This window comes from Pseudophryne corroboree, chromosome 7 (assembly GCF_028390025.1).
Source record: "Pseudophryne corroboree isolate aPseCor3 chromosome 7, aPseCor3.hap2, whole genome shotgun sequence".
Taxonomy (NCBI): Eukaryota; Metazoa; Chordata; class Amphibia; order Anura; family Myobatrachidae; genus Pseudophryne; species Pseudophryne corroboree.
Window position 1 is genome coordinate 131,792,990 of NC_086450.1, and position 18,434 is coordinate 131,811,423.

Genomic DNA, 18,434 nt, shown 5'->3' on the forward strand with positions numbered 1-18,434 from the left:
ATTAGCAATAAGGGTGCGGTGTGCTGGCTCCAAATACCTCTGTGTCTCCCTGGAAGGGCTCTGGGGGGGACGCTGCTCTGTCACAGGGAATAGAGGCTCTTATAGAAGCTATCAGAGATGTGCTACAAATTCCTGATAAGGTGACAGAGGAGTGTGAGGTATCTTATTTTAATGCAAAAAAGAAGTCCTCAGTTACTTTTCCTGTGTCAAAGGAATTAAATACCCTGTTTGAAGAACCATGGGTTAATCCTGATAAGAAGTTTCAAATCCCTTAAAGGTTACTCTCATCTTTTCCTTTTCCTCCTGAGGATAGGAAAAAATGGGAAAGTCCACCAATAGTGGATGCATCTGTGTCCAGGTTGTCACTGAAGATTGTGTTACCTATCCCTGGTGCAGCCTCCCTGAAAGACACAGCTGATCGTAAGATTGAGACTACTCAAATCCTTGTGCACAAGTGCTGGGGTGGCTCAGAGACCCACTATAGCATGTGCATGTATAACTAAAGCCAGGGCTTAAAGTGGTACTGGAGAGGTGGGGGAACTCATCTCCCCCACGACCCCTCCCCCTATGCGCGCCGAAGGCGCGCACCACAAAAGGGGTGTGGCCTCACAAGGAAGAGGCGTGGCCACTCAAAGTACCCCTAATTAAAAATAATGCCTCACAGTAGCACACTCTTATTCACATTGCCCGCCAAACATACTAGTGCCCTTTACACACACAATGCCCACAGCAGTGCCCTCCCCCTCCTAATTTTAGATTCGATTCACAATATAGCAGTACTAGGTGCTTCATCACACCCTACGGGCGCTCTTCACACCGTCGCAAGGGGCTATGCCCCCTTAACCCTTGCATGCCTTTCTGGGGTTCAATATTTGTATTATATGGAGTATTACCTGCATTCCTTTGTTAGTGGTTAAATATTGCACAATGAAAGGGCGTGCGATGGTGAAGGAGGCGCAGCCCCTTGCGACGGCGTGAACAGCACCTGCAGGGCACGATGTACAGAATGTAGCGGGTGCGGGGGGGACTGCGGATGGGGGAGGGTGTCTGTAGATGCTGCGGGTGGAGGGGGGGTGGAAGCGGGGGGGCCCGGATGGGGAAGGGTCGGGAGGTGCTGCGGGTGGGGGAGGGGCAGAGGAGTGGGGGCTGCAGATGGGGGAGGGGTCCGGAGGCACTGCAGGTGGGGGAGGGGCAGGGGTGCCACGGGTGGGAGAGGGGCAGGTGTGGGGATGTTGCGGATGGGTGAAGGGTTCCGGAGGTGCTGTGGGATGGGAAGGGGCGGGGGTGCCGGGGGTGGGGTAGGGGTCTGCAGGCTCCGTGGGTAGGGGAGGGGCAGGTACAGGTGGTGCGGCGGATGGGGAAGGAGGTCCGGAGGTGCTGCAGGTGGTGGAGGGGCAGGTGCGGGGGTGCCATGGGTGGGGGAGGGGTGGGTGAGGGGGGGACCGTGGATGGAGGAGGGTGTCTGCAGATGCTGCGGGTGGAGGGGGGCAGGTGTGGGGGGAGACATATAAGGGGGGTGGATGGTGGAGGGGGTTTGGAGGTGCTGTGGGTGGTGAAGGGGCAGAGGAGTGTGAGCAGTGGGTAGTGTAGGGGGTCTGGAGGCACAGCGTGTGGTGGAGGGGTGGAGTGCCGCATGTGGTGGAGGGGAAGGTGCGGAGGTGTGGTGCATTGGGGAGTGGTCTGGAGGCACTGCGGGTACTGTACCTGCCAAAAAGGTAGTTGGAGGGTATGCAGTAACAGGGCCAGGACAGGGGTGACAGGGTCAGAACTGGGGTGACGGGGCCAGGACAGGGGCGACGGGGCCAGGACAGAAATGACAGGGACAGGATAGGGGTGACAGGGCCAGGGTAGGGGCGGCAGGACCAGGACAGGGGTGACATGGCCAGTATAGGGTTGACAGGGCAAGCACAGGGGTGACAGGGCCAGGATAGGGGTAACAGGGCCAGCATAAAGGTGACAGGGCCAGGATAAGGGTGAAAGGGCCAGGATAAGGGTGAAAGGGCCAGGATAAGGGTTATAGGGCAAGGCCAGGGGTGACAGGGACATGACAGAACACAGGGCACGGGAGAGATTGGTATTAGGGACAAAACAGTGGTGACAGACAGATGTGTCTTACCGGAGTCACTGCTGCTGGCTGCTGCTGTTCCACTCCAACCTGTTGGGATCTGCTGCTGGTGGAGACTTGGCATGGCTGACTCTCTTAGGCTGGAGTCCTGCTTCCTCTGCCCGTCCGCATCCCTCCCCCCCATCTTTTCGCGGGACAGTCCCATTTTTTGGGGTCTGTCCCGCTGTCCCGCCCGTGGGTCGCAGTGTCCCACGGTGGGGGGCGGGGGCAGTTGAAAAGCTCCTGTACTCGCTGTTCTGCTTAGCAGAGCAGCGGTGAATAGTGGAGACAGAGGGAGAGGGGGCATCAGGGGGTACGGATTAAGGGGGGGTTCCAGCAGCAGAGCCGGATTAAGGGGGGGGGCAGGGGGTACGTACCATTGGCCCCACAGTTTTAGGGGGCCCCTGGCTGGAGTAGCTCTGTCCCATCTCAGAAGCTCCCCCGTCCTGCCAGCAACACCTGTGCGGGTGTGTAGGGGGGAGCAACCACCTCCTCTGGATTTAGCACTAGCTGTGGGGCCAATATTCCATTAAAAAAAAAAAACTGGAATTTGCATAAGGGGGCGTGGCCTCGCAGCCCGCGATTAGGCCACGCTCCCAACCCCACAGCAGGCACAGCAATGAGATAGGGCTCCCCTGTCTTAAGTGCCCTGGGCCCCCCGGACTCATAATCAGCCCCTGGGAGCATGCCAGCAGCTCACAGAGCGCTGGGCATGCCCCCTCACTGACGAAAACGGGGGCCCTCCCGTGAAGCCACGCCCCATTTTGTTGACCACGCCCCTTTTCGCCACGTGTGTGTCCCTCCTTCTTCCTGAAGAAAGCTGGGAGATATGCACCCCTGCCTGTGCCATGCCTATACGATCTGCTTCTGCTCCTAGTCTCCTATAGATTTGGCCAGATCTGTGACTCATTTGACTAACTCCGCCCAGTGTTGTGACTCCGCCCAGCGTTAGCAAATGAGTCACAAAGTCACAGATCTGGGCTATTATATAGGAGATATGTTGAACAACCTTTGCTCACCTCTCTCGTTTCCTTTGTCTGTCACTCTCCTCGTGTGTCCATATCTTCATCCTAGGTATCCCATACTCCCTATATGCTCTCCTTTGTGTCTAATCATCTGAATCTTTCTCTCCTTTTCTTACCCCCTACACCTCTCACTCCTTGTGCCTCACTCCCCCATCTCACCCCCTGCACCTCTCTCTCTCCCTGCGACCCTTTCAGCCTCTGCTTCTCTCTCACTCCCTGCTCCTCTCACTCCCCCAACTCACTCCCTGCTCCTCTCACTCCCCCATCTCACCCCCTGCTCCTCTTACTCCCCCATCTCACCCCCTGCTCCTCTCACTCCCCCATCTCACTCCCTGCTCCTCTCACTCCCCCATCTCACCCCCTGCTCCTCTCACTCCCCCATCTCACCCCCTGCTCCTCTCACTCCCCCATCTCACCCCCTGCTCCTCTCACTCCCCCATCTCACCCCCTGCTCCTCTCACTCCCCCATCTCACCCCCTGCTCCTCTCACTCCCCCAACTCACCCCCTGCTCCTCTCACTCCCCCAACTCACCACCTGCTCCTCTCACTCCCCCAACTCACCACCTGCTCCTCTCACTCCCCCAACTCACTCCCTGCTCCTCTCACTCCCCCAACTCACTCCCTGCTCCTCTCACTCCCCCATCTCACCCCCTGCTCTTCTCACTCCCCTAACTCACCACCTGCTCCTCTCACTCCCCCAACTCACCACCTGCTTCTTTCACCCCCTCCTTGTCTCACCCCCTGCTTCTTTCACGCCCTCCCCCAACTCACCCCCTGCTTCTTTCTCACCCCCTGCATCCTGAAAGCCTGGACTCTGGAGAATTGGGTCTCCTGCATCAGTGGCTGTGGCCTGAATCATCAGGTCCTGGCTGTGGTGTAAAGCTGGCAGCGGCTGCCAGATAGTCCGGGCTCACAGACCGGCTGCTATTCAAAAGAAGCAAGGCTGCACTTTGAATCTGGCGCCAATTGTGCGCCATTCATAGCTCCCGGACCGCCAGCTAATGAGAAGCTGCCAGTCCCCGAGCCGTGATTGGCTCATGCCAGATTTTGAAATAGCCGCCCCTTCTTTTGATTGCCACTGGTCCAGAGGCACGGTACACAGTTGAGAACCACTGCCCTAGTCACTGCTGCCCCAACACACACTTTATATTAGTTTTGTTTCATTTGTCAGCTAAGCAGATCCATAACCTGACCTAATACACCCCAATCCACCATTCCTTTATTAATACATCAGCAGCACCCACACTCCTCATTCATTAAAAACACCCCAAAGCACCCACACCCTCATTCATTAATAACACCCCAAAGCACCCACACCCTCATTCATTAAAAACACCCCAGAGCACCCACACCCTCATTCATTAATAAAATCCCCAGAGCACCCAGACCCTCATTCATTAATAACACCCCAAAGCACCCAACACCCTCATTCATTAATAACACCCCAAAGCACACATACCCTTATTCACTAATAACAACCCCAGAATCCTCAATGAGTACTAACAACACCCCCCAAACCCCGCCCCCCCCCAAAAAAAAAAAACGATTTGAAAAAAAAAACAAACCCTAAACCTCAGAATACTATTTAGAGTCATGTGATATAAGTAGAACCCCCCCCCCCCCCCCCCATGCCTCCCTTCTGCATTCACTCACTGTACCCTGTGGGCTGCTGTGTGCACCTCCCACATCCAGAACAGACAGGGCCGGCGCCACCACTAGGCAGCTTTAGGCAGCTGCCTATGGGCGGCGGCCACTGGAGGGAGGCAGCTCACGCTACTAGTGAATTCTTCTTGACCCTTGCTCAGCTGCTTTTCCTTAAGAGGAATATGCCCAGTGTTACCGGAGAGGCGGAGAGGAGAACTGTAACAATAGCCGGCAGCACGCTGCTTACTCTATGTGTATAGAGTATTAGAGGCGCTGCGGATGGGTTACACTCATACTGTCAGCGCTGGCGGCTGAGAACAGTTGGGCGGCCGGGGCATCCCTGCAGCGCTGACAGTATGAGTGTAACCCATTGGCAGCGCCTCTAATACGCTATACACATAGAGTAAGCAGCGTGCTGCCGAGTGGCCCGCTGCTGTGTAGGGGCGCACAGCCGCCGGCATTACAGAGTCACACTGACTCATTGTAATGCTGCCGCTTCCAGCGCTGTGCCTACCGCACATAATCAGGGTCCCGGCCGCAGAGGGAGGAGGGGCTGCTCTTCTCTCTCCTCCCCGCTCAAGCATGTCCGCCCGCCCCACGGACTTACTGGTGCCACGATACAGATTGTAAAGGGTGAGGAGGGACGATCTCCCATCACCTCCCCACTCTTCTCGAGCGCCTCCCCCTCCTCCCAGGTGTTGTAGTGCTGGCCAATTGTCTGTTGAGTGCCCTTCCGTTCGTGCAGGAGGGGCCTCTCTCTCTGCTCCTCCCCCATACTCATTTAAGCTGGTTGTGTGGGACTGACTGACCGGAGGGGGAGGAGAACACAGCCCCTCACTCACCTTTCATATTTATTTTCCACCCTCCCCCCTTCCCCTGCTGTCCGTGACACCAAAAATTAATTGGAGGGAAGCAGAGACACTGGCCATCTCCACGCCCAGCAGCAGCCCTGGATTGCACAAGCCACAGACTTCAGGTAGGGAAAAAAGCAATGCTAGAGTATGAGAAGGTGACAAATGCTGCGTAGCCTCTCCCCCCCCCATCTTCCTTCCTCTTCACCCATCAATACCTCTCCCCCTCTCTCCCTCCCTCTCTCTCAGTCTGACTCTCTCTCTCTCTCTCCATAATTCCCCTCTCTTTCTCAGTCTCCCCCTCTCTTCCTTGATCCATCTCTCCCTGTCTCTCTCCATGGTTATGGCTAAAACCAAGTTGGAGCCATGTCACCAGGGGGAGAAGCCATGCCCAACCAAAGTACCCAAAATGTACCGTTGCAGGCTCGCTTTACTCGCCACACTTGGGATCAGTGGCTCGCTCCGCTCGCCACCACATTACTAAAGGGAGTAGTTGGTGCCATGGATAGTAGAAGAACTATCCCGCTGACTTAGCTCCACCCCCTGGTGTCGTGGCCCCCCTGACATCAGACGTCCTTTCTCCAACTTTATTCTAGCATCTACCCTCTCTCCATCTCCCCCTCTTTATTAGTCTGCCTCTCTTTCTCCACCTATCCCCTCTATCTTTCTCAGTCTCCCCCTCTCCCCTTTCTCTGTCTCTCTCCATCTCTGCCCTTCTCTATGTCTCCCCCTCCCTCTCTCCATCTCCGCCCCTCTCTCCATCTTCATCCCTCTCTCTCCATCCCCCTCCTCTTTCTTCCTCCGTCTCCCTCTCTGTTCCCTTGCACCTCTCTTCCTTCCTCTTCACTCCTCTTTCTCTCTCTCTCTCTTCATCTCCCCTCTCTCTGCCTGTCATTCTCAGTCCCCTCTCTCTCTCTCTCTCTCTCTCTCTCTCTCTGCCTCTGTCATTCTTCATCTCCCCCTCTCTCTCTTTCTCAGTCTCCCCCTCTTGCTCTGTCTTTCCCCTCTCTGTCTCCCCCTTCCTCTCTCCTTCTCCATCCCTCTCTCCCTCCGTCTCCCATCTCTCTCTGTTCCCCTGCACCTATCTTCTTTCCTCTTCACCCCTTCTCTCTCTCTCTCCCTCCCTCTGTCTCGCCCTCACTCTCATTTTCCTTAACATAATTCCTCTTCTATCCTTTTAGTAAATTCTTACCCTAGTATTGTCTTACCTCAGATCTCATGTTAAAGCTGCTTGTTTTTTTTTGTCTGCCATTTTTAATCCTCCAATTCCTTTCTCTGGCACCCACTGCTTCTCCCTCCCACCCTCTCCTCATCACCCTTTGTCTCAACCTTTCACCAACTCTCCATTTCCCTGTCACCCTCTGCCTCATCCCCGTCATCCTCTGCCTCATCTTCGTCACCCTGTACCTCACCCTGGGGTGGAGGAGGGGGGCCCAAAGCATATCCTTGCACCTGGGCCCACCACTCACAAATTCCGCCACTGGTGCTGCCGGCTGGTGGTACAGTTCTGCTCCTCTCCGCACTGACATATGCCCGCCCCGCACCACAAGAAACGACTCTGCATATGGGAGTCCTGCGGGGATGATTGTGTTGTGCTATGTGAGGGACTGGGACTACACTGCAGAGCAGACTGCGCGCGGCTCCCCTGCTACTGTTCCCTGTCTGAGTGGATCACAGTCTCCTTCTTCTGCAGCCTGCAATATATAGTCGCCTTGGATTGGTCCCGACTATACATTTTTATGGGTAGAATTTATTCTTCACCGGGACTCCTTCTCCTGCAGCCATAAAGGTACCCTTATATTGCAAGCTCAGTACTCCATTCCTCTACTGTAGAAGTGTATGTATACATATATATATATATATTTCTCTATCGTCCTAGTGGATGCTGGGGTTCCTGAAAGGACCATGGGGAATAGCGGCTCCGCAGGAGACAGGGCACAAAAAGTAAAGCTTTAGGATCAGGTGGTGTGCACTGGCTCCTCCCCCTATGACCCTCCTCCAAGCCTCAGTTAGATTTTTGTGCCCGGCCGAGAAGGGTGCAATCTAGGTGGCTCTCCTAAAGAGCTGCTTAGAAAAGTTTAGCTTAGGTTTTTTATTTTACAGTGAGTCCTGCTGGCAACAGGATCACTGCAACGAGGGACTTAGGGGAGAAGAAGTGAACTCACCTGCGTGCAGGATGGATTGGCTTCTTTGGCTACTGGACATTAGCTCCAGAGGGACGATCACAGGTACAGCCTGGATGGTCACCGGAGCCTCGCCGCCGGCCCCCTTGCAGATGCTGAAACGAGAAGAGGTCCAGAATCGGCGGCAGAAGACTCCTCAGTCTTCTTAAGGTAGCGCACAGCACTGCAGCTGTGCGCCATTTCCTCTCAGCACACTTCACACGGCAGTCACTGAGGGTGCAGGGCGCTGGGAGGGGGGCGCCCTGGGAGGCAAATGAAAACCTTTTTTGGCTAAAAATACCTCACATATAGCCTCCGGGGGCTATATGGAGATATTTAACCCCTGCCAGAATCCATTAAAGAGCGGGAGACGAGCCCGCCGAAAAAGGGGCGGGGCCTATCTCCTCAGCACACAGCGCCATTTTCCCTCACAGAAAGACTGGAGGGAAGGCTCCCAGGCTCTCCCCTGCACTGCACTACAGAAACAGGGTTAAAACAGAGAGGGGGGGCACTAATTTGGCGTTAGAAATATATAAAAGATGCTATAAGGGAAAACACTTATATAAGGTTGTCCCTATATAATTATAGCGTTTTTGGTGTGTGCTGGCAAACTCTCCCTCTGTCTCTCCAAAGGGCTAGTGGGTCCTGTCCTCTATCAGAGCATTCCCTGTGTGTGTGCTGTGTGTCGGTACGTGTGTGTCGACATGTATGAGGACGATGTTGGTGAGGAGGCGGAGCAATTGCCTGTAATGGTGATGTCACTCTCTAGGGAGTCGACACCGGAATGGATGGCTTATTTAGGGAATTACGTGATAATGTCAACACGCTGCAAGGTCGGTTGACGACATGAGACGGCCGACAAACAATTAGTACCGGTCCAGACGTCTCAGAAACACCGTCAGGGGTTTTAAAACGCCCGTTTACTTTAGTCGGTCGACACAGACACGGACACTGAATCCAGTGTCGACGGTGAATAAACAAACGTATTCCTTATTAGGGCCACACGTTAAGGGCAATGAAGGAGGTGTTACATATTTCTGATACTACAAGTACCACAAAAGAGGGTATTATGTGGGATGTGAAAAAACTACCGTAGTTTTTCCTGAATCAGATAAATTAAATGAAGTGTGTGATGATGCGTGGGTTCCCCCCGATAGAAAATTATGGGCGGTATACCCTTTCCCGCCAGAAGTTAGGGCGCGTTGGGAAACACCCCTTAGGGTGGATAAGGCGCTCACACGCTTATCAAAACAAGTGGCGGTACCGTCTATAGATAGGGCCGTCCTCAAGGAGCCAGCTGACAGGAGGCTGGAAAATATCATAAAAAGTATATACACACATACTGGTGTTATACTGCGACCAGCGATCGCCTCAGCCTGGATGTGCAGAGCTGGGGTGGCTTGGTCGGATTCCCTGACTAAAAATATTGATACCCTTGACAGGGACAGTATTTTATTGACTATAGAGCATTTAAAGGATGCATTTTCTATATATGCGAGATGCACAGAGGGATATTTGCACTCTGGCATCAAGAGTAAGTGCGATGTCCATATCTGCCAGAAGATGTTTATGGACACGACAGTGGTCAGGTGATGCAGATTCCAAACGGCACAAAGGTGTATTGCCGTATAAAGGAAGAGGAGTTATTTGGGGTCGGTCCATCGGACCTGGTGGCCACGGCAACTGCTGGAAAATCCACCGTTTTTACTCTAAGTCACATCTCTGCAGAAAAAGACACCGTCTTTTCAGCCTCAGTCCTTTCGTCCCTATAAGAGTCATATCTGCCCAGGGATAGAGGAAAGGGAAGAAGACTGCAGCAGGCAGCCCATTCCCAGGAACAGAAGCGTTCCACCGCTTCTGCCAAGCTCTCAGCATGACGCTGGGACCGTACAGGACCCCTGGATCCTACATGTAGTATCCCAGGGGTACAGATTGGAATGTCGAGACGTTTCCCCTTCGCAGGCTCCTGAAGTCTGGTTTACCAAGGTCTCCCTCCGACAAGGAGGCAGTATGGGAAACAATTCACAAGCTGTATTCCCAGCAGGTGATAATCAAATTACCCCTCCTACAACAAGAAAAGGGGTATTATTCCACATTATATTGTGGTACTGAAGCCAGAAGGCTAGGTGAGACCTATTCTAAATCTAAAAAAATTTGAACACTTACAAAGGTTCAAATCAAGATGGAGTCACTCAGAGCAGTGATAACGAACCAGGAAGAAGGGGACTATATAGTGTCCCGAAACATCAGGGATGCTTACCTCCATGTCCAAAATTTGCCCTTCTCACTAAGGGTACCTCAGGTTCGTGGTACAGAACTGTCACTATCAGTTTCAGATGCTGCCGTTTGGATTGTCCACGGCACCCCGGGTCTTTACCAAGGTAATGGCCGAAATGATGATTCTTCTTCGAAGAAAAGGCGTCTTAATTATCCCTTACTTGGACGATCTCCTGATAAGGGCAAAGTCCAGGGAACAGTTGGAGGTCGGAGTAGCACTATCTCGGATACTGCTACAACAGCACGGGTGGATTCTAAATATTCCAAAATCGCAGCTGATCCCGACGACAAGTCTGCTGTGCCTAGGGATGATTCTGGACACAGTCCAGAAAAAGGTGTTTCTCCCGGAAGAGAAAGCCAGGGAGTTATCCGAGCTAGTCAGGAACCTCCTAAAATCAGTGCATCATTGCACAAGGGTCCTGGTAAAGATGGTGACTTCCTACGAAGCAATTCCATTCGGCAGATTTCACGCAAGAATTTTTCAGTGGGATCTGCTGGACAAATGGTCCGGATCGCATCTTCAGATGCATCAGCGGATAACCCTATATCCAAGGACAAGGGTGTCTCTCCTGTGGTGGTTACAGAGTGCTCATCTTCTAGAGGGCCGCAGATTCGGCATTCAGGATTGGATGCTGGTGACCACGGAGGCCAGCCCGAGAGGCTGGGGAGCAGGAGCAGTCACACAAGGAAAAAATTTCCAGGGAGTGTGATCAAGTCTGGAGACTTTTCTCCACATAAATATACTGGAGCTAAGGGTAAATTTATAATACTCTAAGCTTAGCAAGACCTCTGCTTCAAGGTCAGCCGGTATTGATCCAGTGGGAAAAACATCACGGCAGTCGCCCACGTAAATAGACAGGGCGGCACAAGAAGCAGGAGGGCAATGGCAAAAACTGCAAGGACTTTTCGCTGGGCGGAAAATCATGTGATAGCACTGTCAGCAGTGTTTCATTCCGGGAATGGAAACTGGGAAGCAGACTTCCTCAGCAGGCACGACCTCCACCCGGCAGAGTGGAAACTTCATCGGGAAGTTTTCCACATGATTGTAAACCGTTGGGAAATACCAAAGGTGGACATGATGGCGTCCCGTCTGAACAAAAAACGGGACAGGTATTGCGCCAGGTTAAGAGACCCTCAGGCAATAGCTGTGGACGTTCTGGTAACACCATGGATGTACCAGTCGGTGTATGTGTTCCATCCTCTGCTTCTCATACCTAAGGTACTGAGACTTATAAGACGTAGAGGAGTAAGAACTATACTCATGGCTCCGGATTTGCCAAGAAGGACTTGGTACCTGGAACTTCAAGAGATGCTCACAGAGGACTTATGGCCTCTGCCGCTAAGAAGGGACTTGTTTCAGCAAGTACCATGTCTGTTCCAAGACTTACCGCAGCTGCGTTTGACGGCATGGCGGTGGAACGCCGGATCCTAAGGGAAAAAGGCATTCCGGAAGAGGTCATTCCTACCCTGGTCAAAGCCAGAAAGGAGGTGACCGCACAACATTATCACCACATGTGGCAAAAATATGTTGCGTGGTGTGAGGCCAGAAAGGCCCCACGAAGAAATTTCAACTCGGTCGATTCCTGCATTTCCTGCAAACAGGAGTGTCTATGGGCCTCAAATTGGGGTCCATTAAGGTTCAAATTTCGGCCCTGTCGATTTTCTTCCAGAAAGAAGTGGCTTCAGTTCCTGAAGTCCAGAAGTTTGTCAAGGGAGTATTGCATATACAACCCCCTTTTGTGCCTCCAGTGGCACTGTGGGATCTCAACGTAGTTCTGGGATTCCTCAAATCACATTGGTTTAAAACCAGTCAAATCTGTGGATTTGAAGCATCTCACATGAAAAGTGACCATGCTCTTGGCCCTGGCCTGGACCAGGCGAGTGTCAAATTGGTGTTTTTTTTTTTTCTCAAAAAAGCCCATATCTGGTTGTCCATTTGGACAGGGCAGAGCTGCGGACTCGTCCCCAGTTCTCTCCCTAAGGTGGTGTCAGTGTTTCACCTGAACCAGCTTATTTTGGTGCCTTGCGCCTACTAGGGACTTGGAGGACTCCAGGTTGCTAGATGTTGTCAGGGCCCTGTAAATATAGGTTCCAGGACGGCTGGAGTCAGGAAAACTGACTTGCTGTTATCCTGTATGCACCCAACAAACTGGGTGCTCTTGCTTCTAAGCAGACTATTGCTAGTTGGATGTGTAATACAATTCAGCTTGCACATTCTGTGGCAGGCCTGCCACAGCCAAAATATGTAAATGCCCATTCCACAAGGAAGGTGGGCTTATCTTGGGCGGCTGCCCGAGGGGTCTCGGCTTTACAACTTTGCCGAGCGGCTATTTAGTCAGGGGCAAACACGTTGGTAAAATCCTACAAATTTGATACCCTGGCTAAGGAGGACCTGGAGTTCTCTCATTCGGTGCTGCAGAGTCATCCGCACTCTCCCGCCCATTTGGGAGCTTTGGTATTATCCCCATGGTCCTTTCAGGAACCCCAGCATCCACTAGGACGATAGAGAAAATAAGAATTTACTTACCGATAATTCTATTTCTCGGAGTCCGTAGTGGATGCTGGGCGCCCATCCCAAGTGCGGATTATCTGCAATACTTGTACATAGTTACAAAAATCGGGTTATTATTGTTGTGAGCCATCTTTTCAGAGGCTCCGCTGTTATCATACTGTTAACTGGGTTCAGATCACAGGTTGTACAGTGTGATTGGTGTGGCTGGTATGAGTCTTACCCGGGATTCAAAATCCTTCCTTATTGTGTACGCTCGTCCGGGCACAGTATCCTAACTGAGGCTTGGAGGAGGGTCATAGGGGGAGGAGCCAGTGCACACCACCTGATCCTAAAGCTTTACTTTTTGTGCCCTGTCTCCTGCGGAGCCGCTATTCCCCATGGTCCTTTCAGGAACCCCAGCATCCACTACGGACTCCGAGAAATAGAATTATCGGTAAGTAAATTCTTATTATATATATATATATATATATATACACACACACACACACATACATACATACATACATACATACATACACACACACACGTGTGTATATATATATATATATATATATACACACACACACACACACACACACACACACGTGTATATATATATATATATATATATATATATATATAAAAATTTCAGTTAATATCCGGCACTCAGTTACATAGCATAAATACATGCCCCGTTGCGCTCCGCTGTATATTGCATGGCAGTGAATGTATAAAGATTCAGTTTGGCCTCACTCAGGAGTAAGCTATCCAACGGTGTCCAGACACATTACAGCCTTTCTGGGGGTCCCCGCAAATAAATGTCACACATAGTGGGTTTTTTTAAATATAATTTTTAGCTTCTGGGTGGGTTTTTCGCTTTTTTTTTGGGAAGGGGGGGGGGGGGGGGGGGGGAGGAGTGCAGCAGGCACATGTTTTGCCTAGGGTGCCGAGAAACCTTGCACCGGCCCTGAGAACAGAGTAGGTGCAGCTGCGTGTAAGGTAGGAGCTGTCTGGGTGCTCTTATCTCTGTGCCCGCTCCAAATCTGCACTGCGACGGCATTCTTTCCGCCTTGCAAGTCCAGCAGCAGCTCCTCTGCTGCTCTCTGTGCGGTGTGTGCGGCGCGCTGATGGGAATGAGGCAGACGTCGCTCCATGACGTCACCGCGTTTCATTCCCAACTTGTCATAGGAGGAGGGAGGCGGGCCATGTCACTGTAGTGCCGCCCGCCTCCCTCATCTATTTAGACATGCAGCGCGGCTCATCTGCAGAATCTGTTCGGGTATAACCAGGGGAAGGTGGGCTGGCGGAGGCAGAACGGTTCCGCCCAGAAGGAGGTGACGGAACGCAGTTCCGCCCCATTCCGGCCCTCTTTAACCCCTGACTAAAGCCATTGCCAAATGTTCGGGTAATCTTATTGAAGGGTTGGATTCCTTATCTAGGGGGGAGATTGTGTTACTCCTGCAACATATACAGGGCTCAGCGAACTTTATGGTGGAAGCCATAAAAGCAGTAGGTTTGCTTAATGCACGCGCCACTGCTATGACAGTGTCAGCACACAGGGGCTTATGGTTACGCCAGTGGACTGCAGACGCGGACACCAGGAAAGGTGTGGAAGGCCTACCCTTCACAGGAGAGACCTTATTTGGAGATGAACTGGACAAATGGATCTCCAAAGCTACTGCGTGTAAGTCCACATATCTTCATTCTGCAGCTCCCCCAACCAGGAAGACCTACTCAAGACCTACCCTACAGTCCTTTCAGACTGCCAAGTTTAAGGGCAAAGTCAGAGAATCTTCTACTGCCAACAGAGGCACTAGAGGTAAACCACGCAAACCAGCAACTGCCGGTTCTCAGGAACAGAGCTCCAGTTCTGCTTCCTCAAAGCCTTCTGCATGATGATGGACCGCGAGGTCTGGAAGACTGGCAGGTGGGAGCCCGAATAAAAAATTTCAGTCACATCTGGACAAAATCATGCCAGGGCTACAGACTGGAGTTTCAGGAGCTCCCACTTAGAGCCAACTCGGAGGCTCCCATTTCTTGGAATGATACTGGACACAGAGTCACAGAAAGTTTTTCTTCCTTTGGAAAAGGAATTGGTAATCCAGTCGATGGTTCGGGATGTCCTGAAGCCAACCCGGATATCGGTGCATCTATACATTCACCTTCTGGGGAAAATGGTGGCCTCTTACGAGGTGCTTCAGTACGGAAGGTTTCATGCGAGGCCCTTCCAGATGGATCTGTTGGACAAATGGTCCAGATCGCATCTTCACATGCACCAGAGGATCCGTCTGTCGCCAAAGGCCAGGATCTCCCTTCTGTGGTGGCTACAGACTTCTCACCTAATCGAGGGCCGACAGTTTGGGATTCAGAATTGGATTCTGCTAACCACAGACGGAAACCTCAGAGGTTGGGGAGCGGTCACCTATGGGGTGCAGTTTCAAGGAAGATGGTCAAGTCAGGAATTCGTCCTTCCAATCAACATTCTGTAACTCAGAGCTATATACTAAGCCCTTCTGCAGGGCTCGTATCTTCTTCAAGATTGGGCTATTCAGGATCAGTCGGACAATGTGACGGCAGTAACATACATAAACCGACAGGGCAGAACGAAAAGCAGAGCCGCAATGTCAGAGGTGTCAAGAATTCTCCTCTGGGCAGAAAAACATGCTGTGGCGTTGTCGTGGTCTTCATTCCGGGAGTAGACAACTGGGAAGCAGACTTCCTCAGCAGACACGACCTGCACCCAGGGGAGTGGGGCCTTCATCCGGAGGTGTTCAGGTGCTTGACACATCGATGGGGATGTCCACAAATTGACATGATGGCCTCTCATCTCAACAAGAAGCTAAAGCGGTATTGTTCCAGGTCAAGAGACCCACAGGCAGTGGCGGTGGATGCTATGATGGCCGCATGGGTCTATCAGATTGTGTACGTATTCCCTCCACTTCCGCTGATCCCAAGAATTCTGAAAAGAATAAAAAGGGAAAAAGTTAAAGCAATTCTCATTGCTCCGGACTGGCCAAGAAGGGCCTAGTACGTGTACCTTCTGGAGATGCTTCTCGAAGATCCGTGGCCTCTAACTCTTCGCAAGGATCTCCTGTAACAGGGGCCGTTCGTCTATCAAGTTGAAGTTGAACGGCTGATTCTAGCCAGGAGAGGCATCCCTGACAGGGTCATCCTGACTATGATCCAAGCCAGGAAGGGGGTAACGTCTAAACATTACCACCGTATTTGGAAGAAATACGTCTCTTGGTGTGAGAGCAGAAAATATTCTGCGGTGGAATTTCATCTGGGATGTTTCCTGCTTTTTCTGCAGTTGGGCGTGGATGTGTGCCTGCGTCTGGGCTCCATAAAAGTCCAGATTTCGGCCTTGTCCATTTTCTTTCAGAAACAATTGGCATCTCTTCCTGAGGTCCAGACGTTCTTAAAAGGGGTTCTGCACATCAAGCCTCCCTTTGTGCCTCCCACGGCACCTTGGGACCTCAATTTGGTGCTGAAGTTCCTCCAATCGGACTGGTTTGAACCGTTACAGGAGGTAGATGTAAAATATCTTACGTGAAAAACCGTCACACTGTTGGCCTTGGCTTTAGCAAGACGTGTGGCGGAGCTGGGGGCGTTGTCTCACAAGAGCCCCTATTTAATCTTTCATGAAGACTCATCAGCAATTTCTTCCTAAGGTGGTGTCTGCGTTTCACATCAACCAACCAACTGTGGTTCCAGTTGTTACCGACACCTCCATAACTTCAACGTTTTTGGATGTTGTTAGGGCTTTGAAGGTGTATGTGAAGAGAACAGCTTGTCACAGGAAATCGGACTCGCTGTTTGTTCTTTATTATCCCAATAAGATTGGGTGTCCTGCTTCAAAGCAGTCAATTGCACGCTGGATCAGGCTCACTATCCAGCATGCTTATTCCATGGCAGGATTGCCAATTCCAAAATCTGTACAGGCCCACTCGACTAGGTCAGTGGGTTCTTCTTGGGCGGCTGCACGCAGTGGCTCAGCCTTACAGCTCTGCCGAGCAGCTACTTGGTCAGGTTCGAACACGTTTGCAAAGTTCTATGAGTTCGATACCTTGGCCTCTGAGGACCTTCAGCTTGGTCAGTCAGTTCTGCAGGACCCTCAGCACTCTCTTACCCAGTTTGGGAGCTTTGGTACTTCCCCATGGTACTAAATGGATCCCCAGTATCCTTTAGGACGTAAGAGAAAATAGGATTTTAATTACCTACCGGTAAATCCTTTTCTCATAGTCCGTAGTCCTGGTGCTTCGTTCGCTCTGCACTGTTACTTGGTTAAGTATTGGGGCTTTGTTCGTCCTGCACTGTTACTTGGTTAAGTATTGTAGTTTGGTTCATCTGTTGCTGTTCCTGTTCCTAGTTTGGCTAGCATGGCTTTCCTCTTGTTTGTGTGTGCTGGTTTGGAATCTCACCACTATCCTTTTATATCCTTCTCTCAAAGTATGTCCGTCTCCTCGGGCACAGTTTCCTAGACTGAGTCTGGTAGGAGGGGCATAGAGGGAGGAGCCAGCCCACACTATCAAATTCTTAAAGTGCCCATGGCTCCTAGTGGACCCATCTATACCCCATGGTACTAAATGGATCCCCAGTATCCTCTACGGACTACGAGAAAAAGATTTACCTGTAGGTATTTAAAATCCTATTATTTAGGTCACAGTATTGCCAGAATTATACCAAGTACCAAGCGCCAGCCTCCTGTTAGTATGATCATCATAGACATGCTGGTGCCAACCCAATTAAGGCATGTGGGCTGGAATCTTTCCTCTCCCACTGGATCATGGGATATCTGATGTGGCTACAGGAGCGATACTGGAGCTGGCTTGGAATGCTATTCTACCACGGCTGGTTGGGGGCTACGTTTTCTCCTGGTCTGTTGGGATCCATGCTGGAGGATTATCTGATTGTGGGGAACATCTTTTTGTTATTCTACAAGGAACAAGTCTAAGCACTGGTGGCTGCCCATCTGAAGTGGGATGACATTCAGATAGACTATTACGTAGCAGGCAGAATATGTAGATGTAATGGGTGGTGACTAACGTCAGCAAAAGCGTATCAACTAGACTCAAACTAGTAGATACAGTAGGAAAGTGGTTCTTGCATTTCTGGATAATAACTTCTTACTGTATGTTGGTGCTCAAATGAAGATATCCATTATATGTGGAAAAAATGGAAAATATAGTGTACAAATGTATACAACTATCCTTAATACGGGTGTGGTTCATTTTATCAACATTATCTAGGTCGACAATGTTTAGGTCGACCACTATAGGTCGACTGTCACTAGGTCGACATGGATGGAAGGTCGACAGGGTTTCTAGGTCGACATGTGCTAGGTCGACAGGTCTAAAGGTCGACATGAGGTTTTGTTTTGTTTTTGTGTCGTTTTCTTCGTAAAGTGACCGGGATCCCAAATTAGTGCACCGCGTCCCTTCGCCATGCTTCGGGCATGGTGCCTTCGCTCCGCTACCGCTTCGCTCAGCACACTTTACCGTTCCAATAGTAGTCCACGTGGATCGTTAAGTATGAAAAAATCCACACACAAAAAAAATGTGAAAACCTCATGTCGACCTTTAGACCTGTCGACCTAGCACATGTCGACCTAGAAACCCTGTCGACCTCCCATCCATGTCGACCTAGTGACTATCGACCTAAACATTGTCGACCTAGACACTGTCGATCTTCAGACCGGATCCCCCTTAATACACCGTGTGGTGCGAGTCACCTGGCATGAGTGAGCGTCACTGAGTGGTGTAGTGTAATGACGTTTTCTTTCAATTTGCATCTAAAGGGCCCCATACACTAGAACGATAATGCCCGATTTCATCCGATTTCAGCCGTTCAGGCAATATATCGGATGAAATCGGGCATTTC